The sequence below is a fragment of the Bidens hawaiensis genome, unplaced genomic scaffold (assembly GCF_021521415.1).
Source record: "Bidens hawaiensis isolate Kalapana, Puna unplaced genomic scaffold, B.hawaiensis_p1.1 tig00007048_1, whole genome shotgun sequence".
NCBI lineage: Eukaryota > Viridiplantae > Streptophyta > Magnoliopsida > Asterales > Asteraceae > Bidens > Bidens hawaiensis.
In genome coordinates this window covers 162,544-190,137 of record NW_027491484.1, presented here as the reverse complement: position 1 = coordinate 190,137, position 27,594 = coordinate 162,544, and the positions used below count along the sequence as shown (strand labels likewise).

The 27,594-nt window shown below is 40.3% G+C and overlaps 1 pseudogene; it reads right to left on the bottom strand.

Annotated features, from left to right (window-relative positions):
* Positions 1-24,832: 24,832 nt before the first annotated feature.
* LOC143634363 (epidermis-specific secreted glycoprotein EP1 pseudogene) lies at positions 24,833-26,315 on the bottom strand (annotated as a pseudogene).
* Between the last annotated feature and the right edge of the window lie 1,279 nt (positions 26,316-27,594).

Genomic DNA, 27,594 nt, shown 5'->3' with positions numbered 1-27,594 from the left:
GACTTCCCGAGCGGGAGGTAAACCAGAAAGATCTTCGGGAAAGACTTCAGGAAAGTCACGCACGATGGGGATTTCATGAAGTTTCTTCTTTCCTTCATCGGGTTTGACCACATGAGCTAAGAAAGCGACACATTTCTTTCGTAAAAGTCTTCGGTCTTCAGTGCATGACATAAGTTTAAGACCGTTAGATGGTTTCTCGCCGTAGATATGAAGATCTTGACCATTTTCCCGAGGAATGCGAATCAATTTCTTGGCGCAGATTACTTCGGCGCGATTTTGCGAGAGCCAGTCCATACCAATAATAACATCAAAACTTCCAAGAGGCATGGGAATGAGGTTGATTAGAAAATCGTGTTCATTAAGGTTAAGCGTGCAATCTTTGATCACGTAGTTTATTATAATTGTTTCACCGTTAGCCATTTCAACTGTAAAGTTTCCATTTAAGTTTATTCGCGGTCGCGCAAGTTTTTGTTCAAATGCGCGAGAAATAAAACTCCTATCGGCGCCAGTATCAAAAAGTATAGATGCATATTGTCCGTTAAGTAAAAATGTACCATTAACCACGTCATTATTCGCTTGTGCTTGGTGCGCGGTTATATTAAAAGCTCGTCCGCGCGCCACTTGGTTTGAAATTTGGTTAACCGGATTAGCTTGCGTAATTTGTACTTGCAGTCTCGGGCACGCGTTCCGGAAATGACCGGGCTCACCGCAGTTATAGCACGACCTGGGTCGTGGATTATGGTATGTTGATTGTGGGTTTTGCGGGTAGGTTGGTGGTGTTTGCGCGATTGGGTTGGCGGGAAGGACTCTACAGTACTCAGCAGTGTGACCAATACGGCCACATCGGTTGCATTGTCGACACGGGGCTTGAGTTGGGTGATGAAGTTTACAGGTTGGGCAAAAGGGTTGGTTTCCTGTGTAAGGTTTCTTAGTTGACGGGGCAGGGAGCGCGGAATTGGTTAAGGCATAGTTATGGACTACAGGGGGTGTTGGGTAGGTTGACAGTGGGTTAGGAGCGTGTACTTGAGGTTGGTAGGCGGGTTGCTGGACAATGAGCGGGTTGGTAAGCGCGTAGGCTTGATGATTGGGTTTGTGCCTGCGTTTGAGGTTGTTACGGTTTGAGGGTTCTGGCTTGGTTTCTGTTGGTTCTGGGACAGTCTTGGTGAGTTTGGTCTTCTCGGCTCCCCGCAGGAACAGGGTTCCTGCCCTGACATGGTTGTCGATAGCACAGCGGCCAACTCGATGGCGTCAGAGAGGGTTACTGGGTTCCTGGCCCATACAGAATCTTGAATTTCCATGGGGAGACCCCCAAGAAACTTTCCGATGGCGCGGCGGGAAGGGGTAACTAGGTGCGGGACAAGCAAACTTAGTTCGTGAAAGCGCGTAGCGTACTCGCGCGCTTCGCCACTGTACTATTTCAAGTTCCAAAATTCCTCCTCAAGGCGCTTTACTTCGTTGGGAGGGCAGAATTCTCGAGTCAAAAGATCCTTGAATTCTTCCCAGAGCATGCTAGAAGCAGCCTCTGCGCCACGCGCGTGAGCTACTCCGTTCCACCATGTAAGCGCCCTTGATTCCAGGACACTTGAGGCGTATAAGGTTCGTCGGTCTGGAGGGCAATGGGTATGGAGGAAGGTGTTCTCAATTTTCTCGAGCCATTGGAGCATTACGGTGGCTCCTTCGAGCCCTGTGAATTTCGGAGGGTTACCCGCATTAAAGGACTTAATATTGTATCCGGAGGGGTTGGTATTATTTTGATTTAAGGCTAAGGCTATTGCGGCGGCCATTTCCTGGGAACGACGCTGCATACGTCTGCGCGAGGCTTCTCTCCTCTGATGACGGCGAGCTGATAGCGGAGGCATTCTATAAAAGTTTTAGTTTTTGTTACTATCTTGGTATGGGAAATCGTTTTAGCGCAAAGTATATCATTGTAAAGCTTGTTTCGCGGAGTTAAATGCTATCAAATTTTGAAGTAAAATATGAATTTAAATGCAAACTTAATACAGGTAATGAATTCGAATTGAAAATCGACAATTCATGCATCACCATGACTTTTCAAATCTTCAATTTAAAATATACGAGTAAATGAGTATTGGAGGTTGACAATTCATGTATCACCATGACTTTTCAAATCTTCAATTTTAGAACATAAAGTTAATGGGGATTGAAAATCAACTATTCATGTATCACCATGACTTTTCGGATTTTCAATGTTAAGTCCCAACAACAAACGAATATGTAAGTAAAGAAACGAATTGAAATTTAACAATAAAAATCGAAAGATCGAGGATAAAACATGAAATCATGTGCTGCGTATGCGCAAGCATATTTTATAAATATCGAGTAATTAACAATTAGCGCGCAATCATGAGATTTTTCTCATGCGCGAGAAGGGACTCTTAGGTATTCTAGGTCGTTACGTCTAACCACCTAATCCTAAAGTCACGGAGCTCTGATACCAATCTGTAACACCCCGACCGATGGCGGATTATACATCGGGGCGCTACGAATTGTTTCATTACTCGTGACACTATTTGGGTGTCAATATTTAATAAATACATTTCATTGAGCATGCGCATAACACACCATAAAGTAACATAAATCACATATAACTCATAATATTCAAATACATAAATTTGTCTTGTTATATTTTAAACTAGGTCCAAAGTAAAAGAAAACATCCTACGTGTCCTCGAGTTTCCAAAAGCAGCTACAGCAAACCTGAACATGTGTTAAAATAAAACGTCAACACTTGCGTGTCGGTGAGAAATCAAGTTTAATAGATATAAATGGATAATAACAAAGCACTGCGCGCAACATGTGTATAACTGGTGTTCAACATAGTGTGTAAACAGATTGTGATCAAGCCTAAATAGATCATACCTCATAGTTCATAGCGTGCTCCAAATCGAGCAAAAACAAATAATCATTCGTGTATGTGCAAACAAACCAAGAAAATCGTAACAATAGGTCTCCCGTGTTTATCTAATGGATCCATGAAAACTTCGGAATAGGCCGATCAAAGCGGTTAATGATCAACACATACAAATATACAACACTAGTAAACGTCCATAACACATGGGTTTTGCGCACATAATTTCATAAACAAGTTTAAAACTCAAGTTGTACGAACACATGAACATCCCAAAACGTTAAAAATAAAAGGGGATTAGGTACGAGATTACTCACTTGTAAAAGGTGCGTTGAAAGATAACGCAAGAACCAACTTTTAAACAAGCGAAAGTTAACCTATAAATAAGAGGTTATTGGTTTAACGATTGGTTTTTATGTCTTGAATATATGCAAGTCACTTAAACAAATTATTTAAAAAAAATTATATATTATATATTTACCGAGATTTCTGGGCAGAAAAGAAGAGAAGACGGATTGCAAAGAGGGGAGTGGAGGCGTCGCTGAGGATCTTCGGCTGAGAGTAAGGGAGAAAGATTTTGGGGAGTGTTTAAGTGTTTGAGTGTAGTGTTTAATTATCCAAGAAATTAGTTTTATTTATAGGAAAACCCTAGGGAACACATCCCTTGAATTGGGGAAAAAGATCTTATCAAATCAAAGCAAAAGATATCAAAAGCAAGAGATATGGTGGCAGCTGCAGGGGATGGGGAAGGCTGACAGGTTACTGTTCATAGCATGGGAGGGGTCAGTCAAAGTACTGTTCAAGACATGGAAAAGAAGATTTTAAAAGATTATGCCAGTTACTTTTTCTAACAACCAAGATGGTTGGTAAGCAAGCTGCGCCGAAAGTGACTTTTCGGACAGATGTCAGATCTGGCCTACTGTGCCCATACCTTGGCAGGTATAGCACAGAAGATAAGATATTTCAAAAGCATGCAGGCTGGCTAAAACTGGAGAAAAGACTTAAGTGTCTAGCGCGAGAAGGCTTGAGTGTGCGAGGGCGAAGGCAGACAGAACAATCTTTAGCGCGCCGCGGGAAGAACTACAATCCTAGCGCGCCGCGGGAAGAACTACAATCCTTAGCGCGCCGCGGGAAGAACTACAATCCTTTGCGCGCCGCGGGAAGAACTACAATCCTTTGCGCGCCGCGGGAACAGTTCGCCTCGCGTATCGCAGGAACAGCTGGTCTTCACGCAGGCTTCCTTGTAAGGAGTCTGGCGCGTGGAGCTGCGCAGACATCCTTAGGCGGGAAGAACCAAAGGACAAGCAAAGAGTTAAGAGAAAAAGGGGCGGGACGGCGGAAGGGAATTATTATTATTATCATCATTATTATTATTAGTAATATATATATTTGATAAATTTATAAAGATTATAATCAAATTTTAAATCTTAAAATCGGATCCGAAAACGGGTACCTGGTCGGGTCGGATTTGGGCAGTTGTCACACTTAACATTAAATATGTGTATTCAATAATAAGGTTTGGATAAATTAATTGCTATTTAATGCTCAATCTGTAACCTATATAAATAATATAATTCTATTTAATGATTAAATTTAAAAAATTAATTACAATGTGTCATTTTATAAATAACTGTGATGAAAAAAAGTTATAAACACATGTACTCATTTATCGTCAAGGTTATACTCGCGAGTTTGAAATGGAGAAAAATATTACATTTTTTATGACTCTTTAAATCTTATGACATGTATTGATTCTCTTTCAGAAGCATAGTACAAGACAATTGGTATCTCCTTGTTAACATCTTGTTTTTCAAATAATAATGTTGTTTTATTTATTTATTAATGTTTTTTAAACTGTTTTGTTGACAAGCATATGAACTTTTTTGTGGTTATTCTCTTAATCATGCATCAACCACCTTGTGATCTAGAGCTTTGTCAAAAGGATTGCTTTAATCTTGTTCCGCGAATTCAATTCATGAAAAATATATTTTGCCGTGGTACTTTTTGCGTTTGTTGCTCCGAAGGACTAGGATGTCCCAATATTTAAGTAGATTCTAATTAAATGATACAAATAATATGTTTAATTTATACTTTGAATGTCGGAATATTTATTGTGTTTCAGCTTTTTTTACACGTATTGTCAAACTTTATGAATGGTATAGCCTAAGAAAAATGCTAGCACGTGATAATACTTTGTTAAACCAACTTTCTTCCATTATATTATATTTTATTTTTTTAAGATTTTATTAAAAGTTTGTTTATTTTTTGACATGTATTAAAAAGTTTTGTATGTTTTCTCTAGCAAGTTTTTATTTTTTTTATAAAATGCTTTCAAAACAATTTGATTTTTTTTAGGTTTGGATACATGAGATTATGTTACCTAAAAAACGTCAAATTTGTTTTTCAACTTGTTTGTTATTTATCCCTTTTATTTATAAAAAAAAAAATTATAAAAGAATGTAAACTATCTCTTAATATATAAAAAACGCTCTCCAAAAAGATTAAAACAAGTATAGAAAAAAATATATTTTTTTAAACAAGAAAAACAACATTTTTAAATAAGAAAAAAACGTTTTTCTAAGTAAGAAAAAATATGTTCTTTCTAAAGGCTTTTAAATATACATAAAAAGATAAAAAGAAAAAAAATTGTTAAATAACAAAAGAAAAAACAATGCTTTTATAAAAATAATAATGACAACAAAATATAACAAAATGACAAAAGAAAACAAAAATGTTTAAATCGTATTAATGTAAAATTTGAGGGAGATATGTGTTAAGTAAAAATGGATAGGAGGAAGGTACGTTTAATAGCACCCATTTTTAATTATATCTTTTATGGTAAGTCAAGATTATTGATATCACTTACCATCGGGTACGTAGTAACAGTTAAGAATGTGAAATGATTTAATTGGATTTAACCATTAAAATATACTAAATATAGGATATTATAATGGAAGAAAGTTGGTTTAACAAAGTATTTATCACGTGCTAGCATTTTTCTTAGGCTATACCATTCATAAAATTTCACAATACGTGTAAAAAAAGCTGAAACACAATGAAAATTCCGACATTCAAAATATAAACTAAGCATATTATTTATATCATTTAACTAGAATCTACTTAAATATTGGGACATCCTGGTCCTTCGGAGTAACAAATGCAAAAAGTACCACGACAAAATATATTTTTCATGAATTGAATTCGCGGAACAAGATTAAAGCAATCCTTTTGATAAAGCTCTAGATCACAAGGTGTTGATGCATGATTAAGAGAATAACAACAAAAAAGTTCATCTGCTTGTCAACAAAAACAGTTTAAAAAAAGTTAATAAATAAATAAAACAACATTATTATTTGAAAAACAAGATGTTAACAAGGAAATACCAATTTTCTTGCACTCTGCTGCTTCTGAAAGGGAAGCAATACATGTCATAGGATTTGAACATAGCATGTAAAGAATCATAAAAAAAATAATATTAAAAAGTTTGTTTATTTTTTTATTTCTTAACTTTTACTAAACGTATCCCCTCCCATCCATTTTTACTAAACACACCCTTCCCTCAAATTTTACATTAATACGATTTAAACCTTTTTATTGTTTCTTTTGTCATTTTGTTATATTTTATTAGACAAAATTACAGAAATTGTCCTTTATGTTTGTACCATTTCAGTAGTTGTCATTTATCTTTAAAAGTAACATAATTTGTATTTTACGTTTCGAAATGTCACACCGTTTGTCCTTTTGGCCTAACCCATTTAGTTTTTCTCGTTAAGTTAGGTCATGTGACTTGCAAGTGAGGGCAAATTCGTCAATTTACCTGCTTAATTATAAACATTCTAATAAAAAAAATTAAATAACTTAACCTAACCCAACCCCCCCATCTCCCCCTTCTTCCTCTGCTTGCGTCTTCTCCGACGACGAACACCATCTCCACTTCCACATATCCTGTTCTCTAACGAAACCCACCAAGTGAACCTTCTCTATTACCACTATTATCCATAACGCACAACAACCGCCCTCCTCGCTGCTCAATCGTCACTACTCAAACACAACAACGTCTGTTACTCTCTAAACCTATCGTACTTCACCAATTTCAAAAACCCTAGGCAACGGCTTCTGCAAATACACCAGTTTTGGATCCAACGCCGCCTCAATTGCCGATATTCTGAGCATTATAATTTCGTCTACAACTTGTTCGATGTTTTGCGTAGGGTGTACTAGCAGTTGCAGTAGACTCTTATATACGACGACGGTGCGGTGGCGGTTTCCGGTGAAGGTGGTTTCCGACCAATGTTTAAAAGGGAATGACAGAGGTTGGTGGGGTAGGGGTTTCGGTGGCTGTGGAGGCTCGCCGAAGAAACGGTGGTGGTGATGGTGTATGAACGAAAGAGAGAGAGAGAGAGAGAGAGAGAGAGAGAGAGAGATTTGCATTTATATTATATATATATAATATATTATATATATTCTTTTATTTTTTTAAATGTTTTTTAATAAATGGGTAAAATGACTAAGTTAACCTCACGTGCAAGACACATGACCAGACTTAACGATAAAAACTAACTTGGTTAGGGCTAAAGGAAAAACGGTGTAACATTTGGAAACATAAAATATATAATATGTTACTTTTAAAGATAGGACAACCACTTAAATTCAGTACAAACATAAATGACACTTTTTGTAATTCTATCTACTTTATTGTCATTATTATTGTTATAAAAGCATTTTTTTTCTTTTTTTATTTAACACATTTTTTTATTTATCTTTTTATGTATATTTAAAAGCCTTTAGAAAGAACATATTTTTTCTTATTTAGAAAAACGTTTTTTTCTTATCTAAAAAATGTTGTTTTTCTTGTTTCAAAAAAATATATTTTTTTCTATACTTATTTTAATCTTTTTGGAGAGCATTTTTTATATATTAAGAGATAGTTTACATTCGTTAATAAAAAAATATATTATTTTTTTTATAAATAAAAGGGTTAATAACAAACAACTTGATAAACAAATTTGACTCTTTTCTTTGTTAGCATTAATCTCATGTATCCAAACCTAACAAAAAAAAATCAAATTGTTTTGAAAGCATTTTATAAAAAATTGAAAAAAATAAAAAAAATAAAAACTAGCTAGAGAAAACACACAAAACTTTTTATTACATGTGAAAAAATAAACAAACTTTTAATGAGATCTTAAAGAAATAAAATAATAAAATCAATAACAAAAATATATAAAAAAAACTATAAAACAAAAAAAGTTACTAGTTTTTTATTTGATATTTCGAGAGAACTATAAAATAAAATAAGAGGGCTAACATGTCAATTACAAATGTTAAGTGAAAATAAAAGTTCAGATGAGTGTATGGTTAGCAAAGAAGGGTTACGTTTAACCTGACCCTTTATTATATATAAGTAAATAGATAAAGATAATGTATATCCGTACGATGCATCACTAGCTACAAGGTAATGACTCGATGATCAAGACCACATTAATCTAGAGTCTAGACAAGAGCTCATGCCCACATGTCTCTTCGTGAATTCATTAATGGTGGGAACCCACTCGTACATACGCCAACACGTTCAAAAAGACGTTCAACAAAAAACTATTATATTTGAATAAAATATAGCGAGCCGCTAAACCCACTCGTACATACACCATCACGTTCAAAAAGACGAGACACCAAAACAAACACAACCAAAAGAACAAACGAACTGAAGAGGTAGGTCCCCGCAAAGCCCAGTTGGATCCGCAAGACTCACCTTGAAGAGGTACGTCTGCGCAAAGACCAACTGGATCCTCAGGACCCACCATGCTCAGAGAGATGAAGACCTTACACGCAGTAAGCCAGCTGTTCCCGCAGGAAAGCCTCCCTTGGTACAGTACCCTGCCTGTCCCCGTAGCTGTGGGTACAAGCCAAGAAGGAAGGCTACCCGCACTAACAGTAAGGCTACACGCATAAGGCACTAACTCTTATACTTCAGTAATGTCACCTGAAGAAGGAATGAGCAGGGCGGGAATATTCCCGCCCAAAAGAGCCAGTCCGTACGCTTCTAGAAGATCTTTTGTACTATACCTACCAAGGTATGGATAAATAGACAAGATCTGACAAAAGCAACCCATGAACCAATCACAGGGTGACAGCTCACTGACAATAGTACGAGGAGGAGCACGCTCCAGTACAAAATGTCACTATCAACCGCTGCCTACCCACCAACTCCCATCGTGGCACGAACGTAGCCCGTAGTTGGTGGAAAAGGAATATTATATACAGCTGGCCGTACCTGCTTGGAAACCTACCTTCGGCTATAAATACTCCAACATCCTGGAACGGTATCATTATCTTATCTCTAGCTATTTCTCTCTATATACACTTATATTCAGAGCAACCTAGTCTGATTCTCACGCCGGAGGGTGGTCACAAGGAGGAATCCCCCTTCTCAGTGACGAGCTTACGGTGTCTGTTTTGCAGGTTGAGAAGAATAGCCATCTTTGCCGGACCTAACCCTCGTGGGAAACATCTACTTAACCCTAAGATTATCCTTAATCTGTCGGGGTCACTTAGTGTTTCTTCATTGGCGCCATCCGTGCATTAAGCTAGAACTTTTCTTTTTCTCAGTTTTTTCAAACTTCTGGAAAGATGGTTAAGGTTACTCCGATGCCAAAACCACCGGGTAACCAAGAAACTCCGGTAACCACAACCCCAGCTACTGGGGGAACACCGGTGAATACACGATTGTTACGAACACTACCCCGGTTACCCAAGCCGGGGCAAGTGCAGTAAACAACTCTCTCCTGGGATTCATTGATACCCAGTTGGGGAAACAACAGACGAGACTTCCCCGACAAACGCCAGAACAAGTTAAAGCTTGGGCGGAAGCACGTCAGAAAGAATTCCAAGCCGAGTTGGATGAACGTTTACGTTCACTCCAACATGCCAATGACGAATTCGGAAGCACTCGACAACAGCTCAACATGAGCAATGATTGCGAGTATGTGGATGATGAAGAGTGGGAAGAATCTGACAGTGACGCAAACCCACGTCATAAGGCGAAAATGAAGCGTAAAAAAACAGACTTCCACTCGAGAAGAAATTTCGAAGAAACTTTCAAACCAAAGAACACGGGGGGAAACCCACGTGACTTCTCCAAGACTTTCAGACCAACTGCTACGAATGCGGGAACGTCCAAATTTGCAAGGGACATTGCGGAAGCAATCGCTCCAAAGAGTGCCAAACAGATGTCCAACATAGGCACTTACGATGGCATATCTGACCCGGACGATCACATGAACAGATTTATAGCAGGGGCAACCGTCAGTAATTGGACGGAACCCACATGGTGTTACATGTTCCAAATGACGCTCGTCGGGGCAGCCAGAGCGTGGTTTGATCATCTACCGGTCTACCACATCTACGATTGGGCAGACTTCCAGCACAAATTCAGCCAGCACTTCAGTCAACAAAGAAAATATACTGAAGAGCAATGGACGATCCTCAACTGCATCCGAGAAGAAGACGAATCTTTGCTAGACTTCATCACTCGCTTCAACTCAAAGAAGCTAAGTCTGGGCACTATTAGCGAAGATCTTGTTCGCGCCGCTTTCATCCAGGGCGCTGAGTACCCAGAGCTCATCCGCACGTTGACAGGCAAAGACGGCATGCCATCCACGTGGGATGCCATCATGACGGCAGCTAAACGCTTTGCCGAAACGGAGAAGCAACTGGGTAGAAATCTTCCCCAAAGCACAAACCTCTACACCCAGAGAACAAGAGAAAATAACGTCCGTACCGCCCGACAAAACAAAAAGAGGAAGCTTGGTATTTGGCAGTCAAGGGTAAACTTTGACACCTCATCCAGCTCTCGCCCTCTCTTAGGCGGAAGGGACAACATGCAGGCGTCGAACCGGAATCCCAGATGGGCGCCACTCACCAAAAGCGTCACCGAGATATTTTCCACCGAGAAGCTCCCATGGCCAAAGGCTCCAATAATCCGACAGCGTCAAAACGATGATCAGAGCAAATCCTGTGACTTCCTCGGGACAAAAGGCCACGCCACTGAGGAATGCACATCCTTGAAGGATATCGTCGAAACATTTGTTAAAGATGGGAGACTCACACACCTCGTGGCGTCAATCAAGAACGGAGGGAGGAAAGACAACCGGTACAAGGGCAATGGACGGAAGCCCGTCGACATCAGCGTTCACATGGTTCACGGCAACATCAGAGAAAGGAAACGACGAACGACAGAGCCAAGTGCGTGGAAGGAAGCAGAAGTGCGCTTCCCGCGTGTGCCAGGGGGGCCCAACAAAGAAGGCCCCATAGTCATCAAAAGCCAGCTGGGGCACTACATCACCTCCAGCACCCTTGCTGATAATGGCGCTTCGTCAACGGTCATGTATAGGCAGTGTATTGACAAGCTAGACGACGAAGACAAAGAACGCCTAGAAACAGTTTATGCCTCGATGGAAGGGTTCGACGGCAGCACAAACACCCCCTTGGGAATCCTATCTTTCCCCGTCACTCTCACGGACGGGAAGTACTCCCGCACAGAAGACGTGGACTTCGTTGTAATGAGGAAGCCACACCACACATACGACATTCTCTTTGGGAGAGATGGGATGGCAAGATTCAATTCCGTGGTGTCTTTGGTCCATGGTATGATGGGATGGCCAACAGCTGAAGGCGTCGCTATGATCACGGGCATTCCCTAGGTATGCATCGCATCCGTCTCATCTAAACTCAAACCAAAAATGGCTAAACCAACCACCTCTGAGCCAGAAGAATGGGCCTTCAATGGCAAATACCCTGACCAGGCCGTTACCATTGGCCCAACGATCACTAATCCCACACGCACGTTACTCAAACGCTTGTTGCAAAAAAATGCTGACATCTTCGTGCGGACACCAGCTGACATGACTGGTGTGCCTCGAAGTAAGGCTGAGCATAAGCTCAAGTGTGACCCGGCGTCTGCGCCAGTCATACAAAAGCGTTGCGTAATGGGTGCTGAGCAGGCTAACGCGTGTAGAACCCAAGTCAAGGAACTCCTTGACGCATGCATCGTACGCGTTAGTAAATATCAAACATGGGTTGCAAATCCCGTCATGGTACCCAAATCTAACAAAAAATGGCGCATGTGCATAGATTTTAAAGACCTAAACAAAGCATGCCCCAAGGATTGTTACCCGTTACCCGAAATTGACCTTAAGGTAGATTCATTAGCACCGTTTCGCCTTAAATGCTTCCTTGATGCGTATAAAGGGTACCATCAAATCCACATGGCTGTTGACGATCAGGATAAAACCGCATTTCGGACGCCGGTGGCACATTTTATTACCAAATGATGCCATTCGGACTAAAGAATGCCGGATCCACATACCAACGCCTGATGGACAAAGAGTTTCATGCCCAAATCAGGAGGAAATTGGAAGTTTACATGGATGACTTGGTCATCAAAAGCCTCGAGCCAGAGGCAATGTTGAAAGACATCGAAGAAACTTTCAACACGCTCAGAAAGATAAACATGAAGCTCAACCCGAGCAAGTGTTCCTTTGGGATGGAAGAAGGGAAGTTCTTAGGAGTCATCGTTACCAAAGATGGCTTCAGAGCGAACTCTGAAAAGGTCGAAGCCATTATGAAAATGGAATCACCTACTACCATCAAACAGGCTCAGACACTGAATGGACGACTAGTCGCACTTAACCTCTTTTTGGCAAACCATGCGGATAGGTCGTTCCCATTCGTGTCAACATTGAGAAATTGTTTGAAGAAAACGCACTTCCGCTGGACACCAGAAGCGGAAGCAACCTTTCAAGAGATTCGGTCACGCTTGATCGAACTCCCGACACTCACAGCACCAGAAGTGGGGGAGGAATTAATTCTCTACCTCTCCGCCACAGACAGAGCAACTGGGGCAGTCTTACTAGCAGAACGAAAGGGCATCCAGATGCCCATCTACTATGTAAGCCGCGTCTTAACAGACGTGGAAACCCGGTACTCCACCCTGGAAAAATTAGTCTTAGCACTTGTACAGGCTTCACGCAGGCTAAGACGATATTTCGAAGGCCACCCAATCACCATTCTCACCAACTTCAAACTTGCAAACGTTCTAGGCAAACCCGAGTTGTCAGGGCGCCTAGCCAAATGGGCAATTGAGTTAGGAGAATACGGGATAAAGTACAAGCCAAGACCAGCCATAAAAGGCCAGGTCTTGGCCGACTTTATTGCAGAAGTCCCCGCTTCGCGGGAAAAAGAGTGCCAGGAAGAGGCTCAACCCTCTCCAGCATAAGACATTAACGATGTCTGGCGACTCTATACTGATGGAGCAGCCAACAACGAAGGTTCAGGTGCATGGTTGAAACTAACTAACCCAGCAGACCAAGAATACTCTTACGCTATTCGGCTGGATTTCCCAAGTACGAATAACGAAGCGGAGTACGAAGCATTCTTGGCCGGATTAAGAATTGTGCGTAAGATGGGGGTGAAAAACTTGGAAGCCCACGTGGATTCCATGCTAGTAGCCAACCAGATTAACGGGACGTACAAGGCCGTGAACGACACAATGGCCCTGTACCTCGCACAAGCAAAAACCCTTATGCGCGATTTCAACGATTGCAAAGTTGTGCACATCAAGCGAAGCGAAAACAAATCCGCGGATGCGTTAAGCAAGCTTGCATCGTTAGCCTTCACCCACTTGGGAAAGGACATCCGCGTTGAACTTCTTGGAGCACCATCAGTCCCGCACAAGGAAATTTGTGTCATCCAAACCGGCACGGAAACATGGATGACGCCAATCATAAATTACCTAGCGATGGGTGTACTACCAGAGTCAAAGACACAGGCAAGAAAGATACGCTGTAAATCACTGAACTATCAACTTGTTGATGACATACTTTACAGGCGTAATTTTCTTGGCCCACTCCTCAGATGCGTTGACGACCAAGATGCCGACTACCTCCTAAGGGAAGTACACGAAGGCATCTGTGGAGTTCACGCAGGTCCACGCGCAGTTGTAGCTAAGCTACACAACGCGGGATACTTTTGGCCGGGGATGCACACGGATGCGCTGGCCTACATCAGAAAATGTAGGTCCTGGCAGCTCTACGCACCCAACACGCATCGCCCGAGGAACGAACTTGTTCCAATCACTTCTTCATGGCCATTCCAGAAGTGGGCCATCGATGTTACAGGCCCATTTCCCACAGCAGCAGGGAACTTTTAGTTCCTAGTGGTAGCCATCGACTACTTCACCAAGTGGATAGAAACAAAACCCCTAGCCCAAACAACCGCAAAACATATCAAAAAATTTATTTGGGAATTTATTATTTGTCGTTTTGGACTTCCACAGAATTTGGTGAGCGATAACGGCACCAACTTTGTTGACCAGAAGCTACAAAAGTGGCTGAAAGAGCTTCAAATCACCCACACCTTTACCTCAGTGGCACACCCGCAGGGTAATGGTGAGGTGGAAAGAGCAAACAAGAGCATCGTTGATGGCATAAAGAAAAGACTCTTGGAGCATAGATCCGGTTGGGTGGACGAAGTTCCACATGTCCTTTGGGAAAACAGAACGCTGAAAAAAGAAAGCACAGGCGAAACCCCATTCAGCCTCACCTATGGCACTGAAGCCATGGTTCTAATCGAGATTGGTCTACCCTCACCAAGAGTCATAACTCAACCAGAAGACAATGATGCGGAAAGACGGTTAGACCTTATGCTAACCGAAGAGCGCAGAGACTTAGCCGCAGCGCGTGAAGAGAACTACAAGCGACAAATGCAAAAGTACTACAACACGCGGGTGAAACTCTGCAACTTCAACGTCGGAGACTACATACTGCGTAACAACGAGGCTTCGAACCAGGAGCGCCCAGGAAAGCTGGCCCAGGTCTGGGAAGGGCCATACATTATTAAAGAAGTTCTGGGAAAGGGCGCATACCGGATCGAAAGGCTCGATGGCACCCCCATCCCAAGAACATGGAATGGAGCTCAATTACGCAGATGCTACATGTAGATCAATTCCAAACTTGTAAAGAAAAGGCCTAGAGCCACTTCTAATGGAAATTATTCTCCTTATCACATTGATGTTGATAGCCTTACCTTTATACTTATGATCTGACCACACTGATATGCCGGTATTCACCGCATAAATAAGTGAGGGAGGAAGTAAGTCGTTGCGTGTGGAAAGCGGCACAACCCGCATAAACACAAATAAACAGTAAAAATTTCTAAGGAAAAGATGAGGAAAACCTTCACGCAGGTCAGATATAGATGGAAGTTTGGTCATCCTACTAAGTGAAAGTGACGGTCCTACCCGCACAATCATGATTAAGGAAACAGAACATTAACCTATTATCTGACACGCGCCGAAAGGTTAACTTATTCAAAACACTTAGAAAATTGCTAAGTTAAACAAAAATATGCATGAGCAAATCATATAATGTTTATAAGGCAAGACATTAACAAAACATTTATATTCACGACAAAAGCTGTTCAAACATTACAAAATGGCTAGGTATCTACCCGCCTACAAAAAGTGCAAATCTATCCTAACGGCTTGGAGGAATCTCAAGATTCAGGCTTCGGGACCACTCCTTCCAAACCCACTTGAACCCACACCATCAGTTGGCTGCGGCTGTTCAAGGAAAGCTTTGAGAACAGCTAGCCCGTCATCAGCAGCAGCAACTTCATTCACCTTCTCCACGACCGGATGAGAGAAAGCAGCATACTGGTTCACAGCTTGGTCATAGGCAGCCTCAGTATCAACATCGTGTAGAGGAAATCTGAAAGGTGAGATGCCTTTCTCTGCAAATCCTAGGCCAAGTAGGAAACCAGCTTTCTCTCCATCCTCATGAGAAGCGTTGAGGGCTGCGCTCATGGCATCGTCATAGGACGTGTTCGCGAAAATCCGATGCACAACCTACAAAAAAAAAATATATAAAATAATTTTCTAAGTATAAAAAGCAAAAAGCAAAGAATAATTGAGCTATGCGTACCTGCGGCAGCGCTTCTCGTAGAAGCCAATCCTTGTTGGACAGAGCCTCTTGAAGGGTAGCTTGAGCTTGATCGCGTGCGCGTTCGGCCTCATTCTTATTAAGGTTGGCGAGCAACACTTCCTTAGCAGCAGCCTCCTCAACGCTTTTAAGCTTGCGCTCAGTGCGATCAAGTACACCCTTCTGATCCAAGAGCTCCTGTAGCTTCTTGGCGTCCTCCAAAGCCAAAGCATCATGAGCCTGCTGAAGCTTCTCCAGTTTAGCTTTCAGTTCTTCATTCTCAGTGCGTAGAGGCTCAGCAACAGCTTCAGCTTTGGTGGCCCTTTCAGTCACATTACGCGCAGTTTCCTTAGCCAACCTAAGTTGTTCATTAACAACTTGAGTAGCCTTGGAACGGGCCTCATGCCTAGCTTGCATTTCGGCCTCAAGGTCCTTGAAGGCCTTTTCTCTCTCGGTAGCGGTGGCGGCAAGTTTCTTGTTTTCTTCCCTCAGCGATCGCACCTGAGCCCCCTCCAAGCGACGCGCAGTCCTTAACTTATCGTTTTCACGACAAAGTAATTCGACACGCGGCTGCATCCGGGCGAGTAAAATTCGGAGCTCGGTGGACAACCGGCCTTCCTGGTAACTAACCATCGCCTCCCCCAATGCACCACTTGGAGCGGCATGGCGCGTCCAATCGACGCAGTCTGCAGCCGTCCTGAGAGTTGTTCCTCGGCGGATATTCCACCTTGGAGCATAAACCTCATTGGAATCCGAAACTGCAACAACAAAAAACAGTTAGAAAAAAAATGACTAAGGATGGATAACAGGCCAAAGTAACCCCACGCATTTGTAGGGTCGATAACAGGCCGATAGCCGCTAACCCATCACCTGAACCTAAAGGATATCCATCCAAGAGGTTAAGGAGATGGGAAGGAGGCAAAGATCGGACCCCCTCATCAATAGAGGTAAGTCTAGAGGTCCCAACACTAAACATACCTGAAGAACCGGCCAAAGACGAGGTAGTCGTTGACGCCGAATGTGACACCGTAGAAGTCACAGAGGTAGAGACCATTGGAGATGAACTCATTTGAGGTGAACTCATAACCGTTGCAGTCGCCGCAGATGAGCTCATCGCAGATGAGCTCATGGAAAAAGTCACCGCCGGTCCGGTGAATGACGTGGTAAATATGGCACCAACGGCTGACGACGAAGTTGAACTGCTCAACGCAGCAACGAAAGTAGACGCCATCGTCGGCACAGCTGCCATGACAGACGACTTCATAACCGGAACAGACGCAGCCGCCTGGGTCATCGCCTCGGATAGGTTGACCAAACCTATCGTCGTGGGTCCTTAACCAGCTCCTCCCGCACCACTCTCAAAAGCAGACAAGTCTACTTCTGCATAAAGAAAAACCGTAAGATATCAAATACGAAGGCGGAAAGAGATGCGGAAAAGGTACACAAAAAGTACACTTACTGGTTTTCTTAATCTTAAAAGCCCTGATAGGCAGAGATGGACACGATGAAGATGGCCTCTTCACGCCAGTTACCTTCGCAGTGCTCAGCGGCTCGGAAGTGACAGTCGTTGTCTCAACCTCTGAGACAATGGTCTCGTCACCGCCACCAAGGTTCCTCGCCGCCTCCTCACTCTCAGTCTCAGAATCAGACTGATCCCCCAAGTCAACAAAGGTAGCAACCTTCGCTTTGCCCTTCGCGCCAGCCGCCTTCTTTTTCCTTACAATAAAAGGCCCATCTGCGGATCCCTCATCAGAAGATGACAAGATCAGAGGAATTCCAGTAGAAGTTTGAGCATAAAGAGGACGAGGATTAAAGAACTTATTACCTGGCCGAGTGGCGCTTAAAATTTCATGCCTGGCGGGTAGACCTCTACGAACCTATCCGTAGTTTTTTCCAAAACGGGAAACTCCTTCTCGTCAAGATCACGAGTAACCAACCGCGCTGGACCACCAGTCTCCCGCGGGTGCAAAAGCGACTGTAAGTCGTTCCCTTCTGAAATAAAAATGATAACAATGTTAGAAAGAAAACCCTAAACCAACACAAAAGACGGGGCATACCATAAGGGATATAGTTCAAACCGTATTCAAGAACGATGGGGATCTGTGGCGTCCCAGACCCAGCATCCTTCTACACGCGACTCATCCCAAGCATGACCATCCCAGATTCCGGGAAGCGATAAACAGGAGTCCGAATCTGGGAAATCTTGGTAAACCACTCCGTCTCCTGGTAATTGGAAGCAGGAAGATTAGGAAGTGCCATACCATTCTTGAACGTCATCGCAATGGGAATGACGCGAGCGGAAATATAGAAGAATTCACGCTTCCAAGAACGAAGACTACGCTCAGTAGCGCAGATTTTCAAACCCTTGATCCGAGTGACAAGGGTATACCAACCCTGGATGCACCTCCAAGTATAAAAGGTCATCAGGCGGTCGACTCGAGGCTCGATATCCAAAATACGGCACACCCATTCGAAATGGCGAACTTTAGCAATTGCCATTGGGTGCACCTCTGTCAGATGAACACCGTGTTTCTCCAAAACACGGTATACGAACTTCGTTAATGGGAATCTTAGATTCCCATATAGGAAGAACAAAGCGTAAACCCCATCTTGCCTTTAGGGGCGTCGTAGACCGTCTGGTGGGTCTCCGGAAACTCCGGCTCATAGGGCTCCAGCATAAATTTCTTGACGATGTAATGGTATACATCGACAGAAAGAGTACACTGACACTCGCCAGCAGTACTCTTATTGTCCTTATCGGACGTTGACGTCGGGTTCTCGGAGAAAACGTCGGACTCTTCGACGTTAACCTCTGGGTCATGAGAAGAAGACATTTTTAAATGTTGATGAAAGAAAGCGGTTTCAGGAGAATGCTCGCCGGAAAATATGAGTATTCGCCGGAAATCGCTTAAAAGAAAAAGAAGAGTGAAGTGAAGATATTGGACGAAATACACCCTCTCCACCTTATATACTCATCGCAATGAATGCGATGAATTTAATGCAGATGAGAGAGAAAGCGCAGGAGCAATGACACGGCGACACGTGCGGATAAAGCAAGCTGGCAACAGATGTCAAAATGGCGCGTTCCATAAAACTCGCGCCCACGCGCCTGAAAAAGCGTTCGGATTGACCACATGCTGTCACGTCGTCATAACTCCCTGTACGTCCTGAAACCTTCAGAAGACGCCAACGTCCTTTCAACCGTTTGGATTGTCCTTATCCTTTCATCAACCCTTCGAATTTCAAAAAGATTCAAAAAGATTTAAAAATAAGAGGGAATATACCCCCTTACCTTGGAAAGCAAGAAACCATAAGACAAGTGCGGATACAGTGTCAAGGCGAAACCCTTCACATACTTAGCACTTGCAGGGAATTGAAGCCAAGAAGAACGATCTTATGGGCCATGCTTGCGGAAAGAGAAATAACACCCCCGCATGGCGGGAACGTTGAGAACTAAATTGTTTGAAGCTCCAAGGTGGAATTGGTTGTTTAACATAACTGATCATTTATGTCTAAAACTACCAAAACCTCGTGGAGAATCTACACAAATGAAACTCAACGCTCCCGACTTGCGAAGAGGTGACACACCTACCCGCATCATACCCAAAGATCAGGCAGAAAAGTCGGGAATTTTCTGCAAGTGACATTAGGAAAACTGCGGGAAGAATCCTCACGGAGAACCTTAAAAAACGAAAACCCCTTTTTAAAGCCCCTTGTTTAAAGTCCAAAAGTTCCCCTCACTTATTAACAATTCATGAGAGGAACAGTGGACTGGGGGGACTTTAAGAGGTATGTCCCCGCAAAGCCCAGTTGGATCCGCAAGACCTACCTTGAAGAGGTACGTCTGCGCAAAGACCAACTGGATCCGCAGGACCCACCATGCTCAGAGAGATGAAGACCTTACACGCAGTAAGCCAGCTGTTCCCGCAGGAAAGCCTCCCTTGGTACAGTACCCTGCCTGTCCCCGCAGCTGTGGGTACAAGCCAAGAAGGAAGGCTACCCGCACTAACAGTAAGGCTACACGCATAAGGCACTAACTCTTATACTTCAGTAATGTCACCTGAAGAAGGAATGAGCAGGGCGGGAATATTCCCGCCCAAAAGAGCCAGTCCGTACGCTTCTAGAAGATCTTTTGTACTATACCTACCAAGGTATGGACAAATATACAAGATCTGACAAAAGCAACCCATGAACCAATCACAGGGTGACAGCTCACTGACAATAGTACGAGGAGGAGCACGCTCCAGTACAAAATGTCACTATCAGCCGCTGCCTACCCACCAACTCCCATCGTGACACAAACGTAGCCCGTAGTTGGTGGAAAAGGAATATTATATATAGCTGGCCGTACCTGCTTGGAAACCTACCTTCGGCTATAAATACTCCAACATCCTGGAATGGTATCATTATCTTCTCTCTAGCTATTTCTCTCTATATACACTTATATTCAGAGCAACCTAGTATGATTTTCACGCCGGAGGGTGGTCACAAGAAGGAACCCCCCCCCCCCTTCTCAGTGACGAGCTTACGGGTGTCTGTTTTGCAGGTTGAGAAGAATAGCCATCTTTGCCGGACCTAACCCTCGTGGGAAACATCTATTTAACCCTAAGATTATCCTTAATCTGTCGGGGTCACATAGTGTTTCTTCACGAACCTAGTCACCTGATCAGTAGTGATTTTATTTTTCTAATCATGAGACTTTTATTACGAAGCTTAACCTATAACATGACGTACCATAACAAAATTCATTTATTCTTGTACTAGATTCCATAGATGAGCACTATTTGTTGTGTGTTTTAGCATACCAGATCAGTATGCCGAGTTCTTAACCCTCGTCAATGTTTTCATATCGTAAGAAATCGAACACATAGCTGTGATTTTTTTTATACATATATAAAACCAAAAAGGGGAGTTTTGGCGTTTGATGAGGGTGTTATAGATGACATTTACGAAAGTGTCCTACATGACCAGGGCCGTTTCCGAAAATTTAAATACCTCGGCCGAGCCAAAATAAAAAGGCCCATAGGCCTTAATGAAATTTTTTTAAATGTAAATAGATAAAACTTTTATAGACTGATTTATTATAAGCAGGAAACATTCTGAGCATGTACTTATCTCATAAACCATTGCAAATAACCTTATTTTTAACAAAAAAAACATATATATATATGTGTGTGTGTGTGTGTGTGTGTGTAATATGTATAAAAAAAGTTTGTGCCCCCGAAACTTATGTGCCCCGGCCGGTGGTGCGGCTCGCACACCCTCCGAGCCTCCCCTGTACATGACGATAGAATATAAATGTAGCTTCCATGACAGGTTATGTGAATGAACCTTTCAGATATCAGTAATTAGCATTTGCGGATCTTAGTTTGCTATTAACAACTACCCTGGTGTTGATATAATCGACTTTAGTAATTGTTAAGGAAAACTACGGCCCGCAAATTAGGGCTAAAGTAGTCGGTTATTTTAGTTTCCTAACCGATCGGTTTTCGGTTATCCTGTTACTCGGTTTTCGGTTATTTTTGGTTAATTTCGGTTAATTTACATTTTAAAAAAATTCAATATCAAATAATGAACTATAATAATTATTCACGCTCCAACTAATATAGAATAATAAGTCTTTAGTCATTATTATTCATGAATAAATTTCCATATATAAAAGATTAGAATAAAGAAAAGGTATAACCGATTACCTTAACAAAGAATGTAAAGTGATGAACTGATGAATTTGAGTCTGTAGAATAAAGAAAAGGCATAATCGGTTCGGTAAGTTGTATTCGGTTTTTTTAAAATGAATAACCTAACCGAAACCAAAAATCGGTTTTTCAAAAAACCAAGAAATTAACCTTCGGTTAATGCTTCGGTTCGATTTTATTCGGTTAATCGGTTTCGGTTCAGTTTATTCGGTTTTCTGTTGACCCCAACCACAAATCCCATTTATAGATCCACAAATCTCATTCACATATCCAAGCCACGTGGGAAACTTCCGTAAATTCCATTTACTTAACCCAAAATTAACACACACACAAAATCCCACCCCTTACCGGTAAACCATCACCAAATGCCAAATTAGAACTCTTTATTTAAAAAAAAATAATAATAATAAAAATCAACTAGTCGTTGTGATAGAAATAACCTACACATCTGCAATCACTCATGCATTTGCTCTCACACCAGCTTTGTTTCGTCTCGTCTCAACTCGTGTCTTGATCACAAAATGATCATGGCCTGGAAACTTATAAGCAATAAAGAAAAGCCTTTCTAGTTGGGCAATTGTTGAGAAACCCGTTTAAGTAAAGCGAACCCTCACTACAAGAATAACACATGCAGAGACCAAGTGCTTTTAGCTTGTAGGGACGACATCTGGCCTACATAGGTCTCAAAAGCCTATAGGGACGACATGTTGTTTCTACAGGTTTTGTCACTAGAGGCTCGTACCAACAGGTCCTTAGGTCGTCTCTACAGGTGTCGTCTCAATAGATAAACTTTTAGTGACGACATGTCCTCCCAATAAGCATTTAATAAAAACATATATATTTTAGTGACGACATGTCGTCCCAATAGATTTGAAATAAATAAAAAATAAAAAATTTTGAAAATCTTGTAGGAGCGATATGTCGCCCCTATCTATACTATATAATAAATAAAACTTATTAAGTGCCACATGTCATCACCAAATTGAACCTTTCAAAAATTTTCTGTCATCTCTCTTATATTAAATACCTTTGACAATTCTTTTTCTTATTAATAGTTTTGTATTTCAATTTTTTTTTTACTTTTTAATCTTTCATTTTCTCTTTTTAATAATTCTTTGCTACTAATAACTTCTATTTCATTTTTTTTACCTTTTAATCTTTCATTTTCAATTAAATACCAACATAAATATGTTTTTTTAAATAAATATAGTATATTAGTTATTAATATTAGGCTTTTATAAGTAACCAATTTTCACGTTGATATTGAATATTGATTTCAAAAATTAAGGTTTTAAATATATTATATTAATTAAGGTTTTATAAGAAATGATATTATTGGATGAAGAGGCAACATTAACTTTAAAATTAAATTTCAATAAACTTTAACTTATTAAATATATATAATTATTTACTAAATTACAAGGCTTTTTCTTTCAAACCCTGAAAAGACAAATTCACTATTGATGTATTCTTAGTGTTAACAAGTTAAAATATCAAACATTGTTCAAGTCAAAACAGTTTATGATTAAAATGAGTTTCGTTCCACGGTTTGGTTTAAAAAAGTAGTCATTTACAACTTTTGTTTAGTTAACTATTTAATCAACCCATCATTTATGTTAAGTTCATAATCTTAAAAATCCACAAAAATATAAACACTAGACTACATGTTTTGGTTTTTCAAGTGGATAAAACAACTTATCTTTGGAATACACATGTTAGACATTAGCACACTATTAATCATATGATAATTTGACTTTGTATATTCTTCTATTATTGAAGATTTTAAAAATACAATTTCTTTGGTGAGCGATTTATACTTGCACCGTAAAATGAGGTCGCTCAAGAAACTAGCAAGTGTTCGCTATCAATGTTCTTCAGTCATAAAATGATACGTTACAAGAAAGTATTAGTTCCCTGATGTTTTAAAAGACCTTAAAATCTAAGGTTGTCAAGTTATAGATTAGTCCTAAAAGTCGACGTTGAAGTAATGTTGCTTAAAATATTAACAAGAAAATTGGTATATGCAATGAAACTAAACTGTATGTGAAAATACAATATGATAATCGTGTTATAGAAGCCAAAATCATATACCAAAGTAATATTGGAACTCACATTTTTATTCTTAGAAAAAATCATATACCTTTAGATAAAATAATTAATTTCAAAGTATGAAATTTTCACTTTATTTTTGTTTTGCATTAAATATTAATAAAAGCTAAGGTCAATCATTATAGATGGTTGGTTTGTTTTTGAGACAATTTATTTTAACTAACGATGTAAAACTACTTAGTTTTTATATAGAAAATGAAGTTACAAATAAAACTACAAGTATAAGTACAAAGAAATATTTAAAGATTTATGAATTTCTAACAACTTTTTATTTCCATATTTTGTAATGTGTAATTTATTCTATCATATCATTTATATTTATATCTTTTGAACATATATTTTTTATTTTACATTGTATTAATATTTAAATAAATTTATTTATTCTAACCCGTGTGCTACACCAGTAACTAACCTAGTAAGTTTTATATATAAAAAAATATTGTAACCTATAGATACAACATGAGACGGCATGTCGTCTCTATAGGCCTTTCTTTTTAAAAAATAAAACATATATTTTTACCTTAGAGATGACATGTTGTCTCTATAGGTCTTAAAAAAATTAAAAAATAATAATATTTTTTTCCACTTTTAAACCTGAAAATCCCAATAATTCAAACAAATTTAAACCTGTTAAAAAAACTACAAACCCCAAATATAATAAATCACTTCAACCAAATAACATGTTATAATGGAAATAATGGTCAATGAATAAAGATATGGTATGATGCATGTTTATGTGGCCGGATCCACATCAACGTTATCTTGTACGTACGATGAAGAGGACCACGTAGATATTAGTAACCAGTTAGCCGCCATGCATCCCCACCATAGACAAGAGCTTGTGTCTAGTTAATTTTCATACTCCATCCCACATGCCTTAATTATTTGTACATTCAATATTTACAAACCATAAACATTGGTAAAGCACACAAACACATGATTGAACAAACTTGTTTGAATGTTTTATTATCTTAAATATATATAAACGAAAGCTTCCTAAATTCTCTCAAACCATCAGATTGTTTTTTTCCTAAATGAAGACTTCTCATGCTTTTGACCTGAATTCATGAAAATCATAATAATAACTCTACTCAAATAAACTAACACGTTTTGGGTGTATTGGCTTTGTTTGAGTGATGAGAAAAAAGCTTCACAGTTAAGCTAGTACTAATACAAGGATGAGTCACTTTTAAGGCAAAACGAACAATGTTGTTGGTACAAAAGGTCGTGCCATATGTTCCAAAAATACTGATATTCTTAACCATAACACTTTTATTACAAATCTTAACCCGTAAGAGTACACGATCAAAGTAGCGAATCAAACATTACAAAGTACAACTATTTGTTGGGTGTTTTAATGTACGCTAGATTAGTCGAGTTCCCAACCCTCGTCAATGTTTTCAACTCATAGGCAATCCAACACCTCGATCGATCAGTATGATAGAAATACCCAACGCACATACAATCACTCGTGCATTTGCTCTCGCACTGGCTTTGTTTCGTCTCGTCCCCACTCGTATACTTAATCATAAAATGATCCACACCTTCTAACTTGTAATAATAAAAGTCACTAGCCTTACAAGAAGTCACCTTTTTAGCCTCACAATCTTTGCTCCACCCACTTAGCCCATTTGGTGTAGGACAAACCACACACTGGTTATCCTCACACAACCCGAACTTCCCACACCGCTCGGGTAATTGGCACTCGCCTTCCCTTGAATCGCGGTCAAGCAACGTGTAGAACTGATCCCACGCCATGTTTTGCACGGTCGGACTGTACGTGAAGTATCTTAAGTTTCCATCTATCCCGAGCCGAACATACGATAAAGTATTGTTGTATCTTGTGAACACCAGGTTGCTACTCGATGCCTGAAGTAAGGGGTTCGAATTCGTGACATTAAATTGAAAGAACAAGTAATAAATCGAAAAATCGTCTGGATACCGCAGTTCGGACACAAGAGTTAGATTCGTAAATGTACTTGTATCATTGTTTATCAATGGGTAAGTTGCCCAATAAAGCATCGGGTGAGGCGAGTTGCGGCTCGTGTAATACAAAGCGACACTCCGCGGCTCCATTACAAGGCTATACGGTCCGTCAACGTTGTTCTCGGCCGAAGCTCGGCTCACAAGCTTACTCACACCATCTACAATAAGAGACTGACCCACCAAGAGCGTGTCGGTCGGGTAATCAAAGCTTTGCCATACGAAACCACCCTTGCGGTTAACAAGAACCATGTTACCATTCGGGAGCAGCTCGAAACGGACCACGCCTTTGTTGGCGGTATTCGTTTGCCACACGACTCGACCATCAGCTTCTGCGAGGACAAGGTTTCCGTCTGTACCAAATGAGAATGTGGCGTTCTCATGCATCGGGTTCCCTCGGTTGGCTTCCCAAACCCAAAACATACGCGATTCGGATCGGGTAGTACCCATACGGATTGCTAGAGTGTATGCATTAGGGGTGGTGTTGTAGAAACAAACTTGGAACGGGCTGCAGAAAATGTCGAGAGGACGATAATGTGCATCGTACTCGACTATATACAGTCCGAATTCGCCTTCATTGACATATGTGAACGTCTCTGATGCAGGAAAGGCTTGAGAAATGGAGAATAGGAAGAGAAATGAGATTAAGGAAATTGTTGAATGAGAAGAATACATTTTTTTTGTTGTTTGGAGAAATCTTTATATAATAGAATGAACACATTTTGTTTCTACCATTTGTTTTAACATTATGGCGGCTATCTAAAATATCTCTGACAGTCTATACCTTTAAGGGAGGTGGGGATGGTTTCGGGTAGTGGGTTGGAGCTACCCGGAACACCGCCCCCTTTGAATTTTATGTTTTCAGGTAATGTTAATGGGTACTACAACCCGATGGCTTGTGAAGAGATGTAGCCGTTCTCGTTGAACGACTACTTTTTTAAGCAGTATTATTATAAATAAACTGATACTCTCTATTATCTTTCTATAAGAACATTCACATTCAATCCTAGATAATCCACTGTAACTATATTATGTAAGTGGAGTTTCTATAATGTAAGAAGTGGTTTAGGGTGTTGTAAGTGAATGAGAGAGAAATATAGTTATTTTTCTGTATATTTGAAAAGTTACTGTTCGCACTCTATAATTTTTTTAATATTTTGAAAGTGGTTGTGAGTGAAGGAAAGAGAAATGGTAATGGTAAAGATATAAAAAAAATAATATTTAATTGAAAGGAGAAAGAAAATGTAATGATTTTTAGTGTAATTTTAAATTTGAAGATAGAAGATTGAATATGAATCTTTAACTATTCTACAACCATTTTTTACTCTCTTAATATCCAATTTAATTTTGTTTTATTAAACTTGCACACTCTAGTTGATGATTATGATGATATATTCTTCACCGATAGTAGTCTCTCATTTCTCTATGATATTGCCAGACAAGCCGAAAAAGAAGACATAGTGGCATCTAAAAAAGATACATGTCACGTGATCGTGAAAAATATCACCAAAGTTCTAATAAAAGATTATTTCGTTGACTACACAAAATACAGTGAAGAGGCTTTCATATATCAAAGCGTTTGTGTTTAAAAGTTGTAGGCAATACAAAAGAAAATCACGAATGGTTTCAAGAGGGCCAAGACACGAGGATGATAAAGAGATTTACGTCCTTAAAAAATGCATATTGGCCATTAAACAACTCACATTAGGCAATCTGTTAAAAACCGTAACACACTCTGTCAATGTGTTGGGATATTTTTTACCCATGAGAAAGCCCAACTCATCTCTAATTACATGGGTTTATTTATCTAATTATATACAAATAAGAAGAAAAAAAATTGTGATATTCCCTTTGTTTTTGGTCTAACGTCACAAGCCAACACCACCACCATAAGTTACATGCTATGGTTATTTTTTTATTGGATGGACTTCACTGGCCCATTTAATAATATATGGTTTTT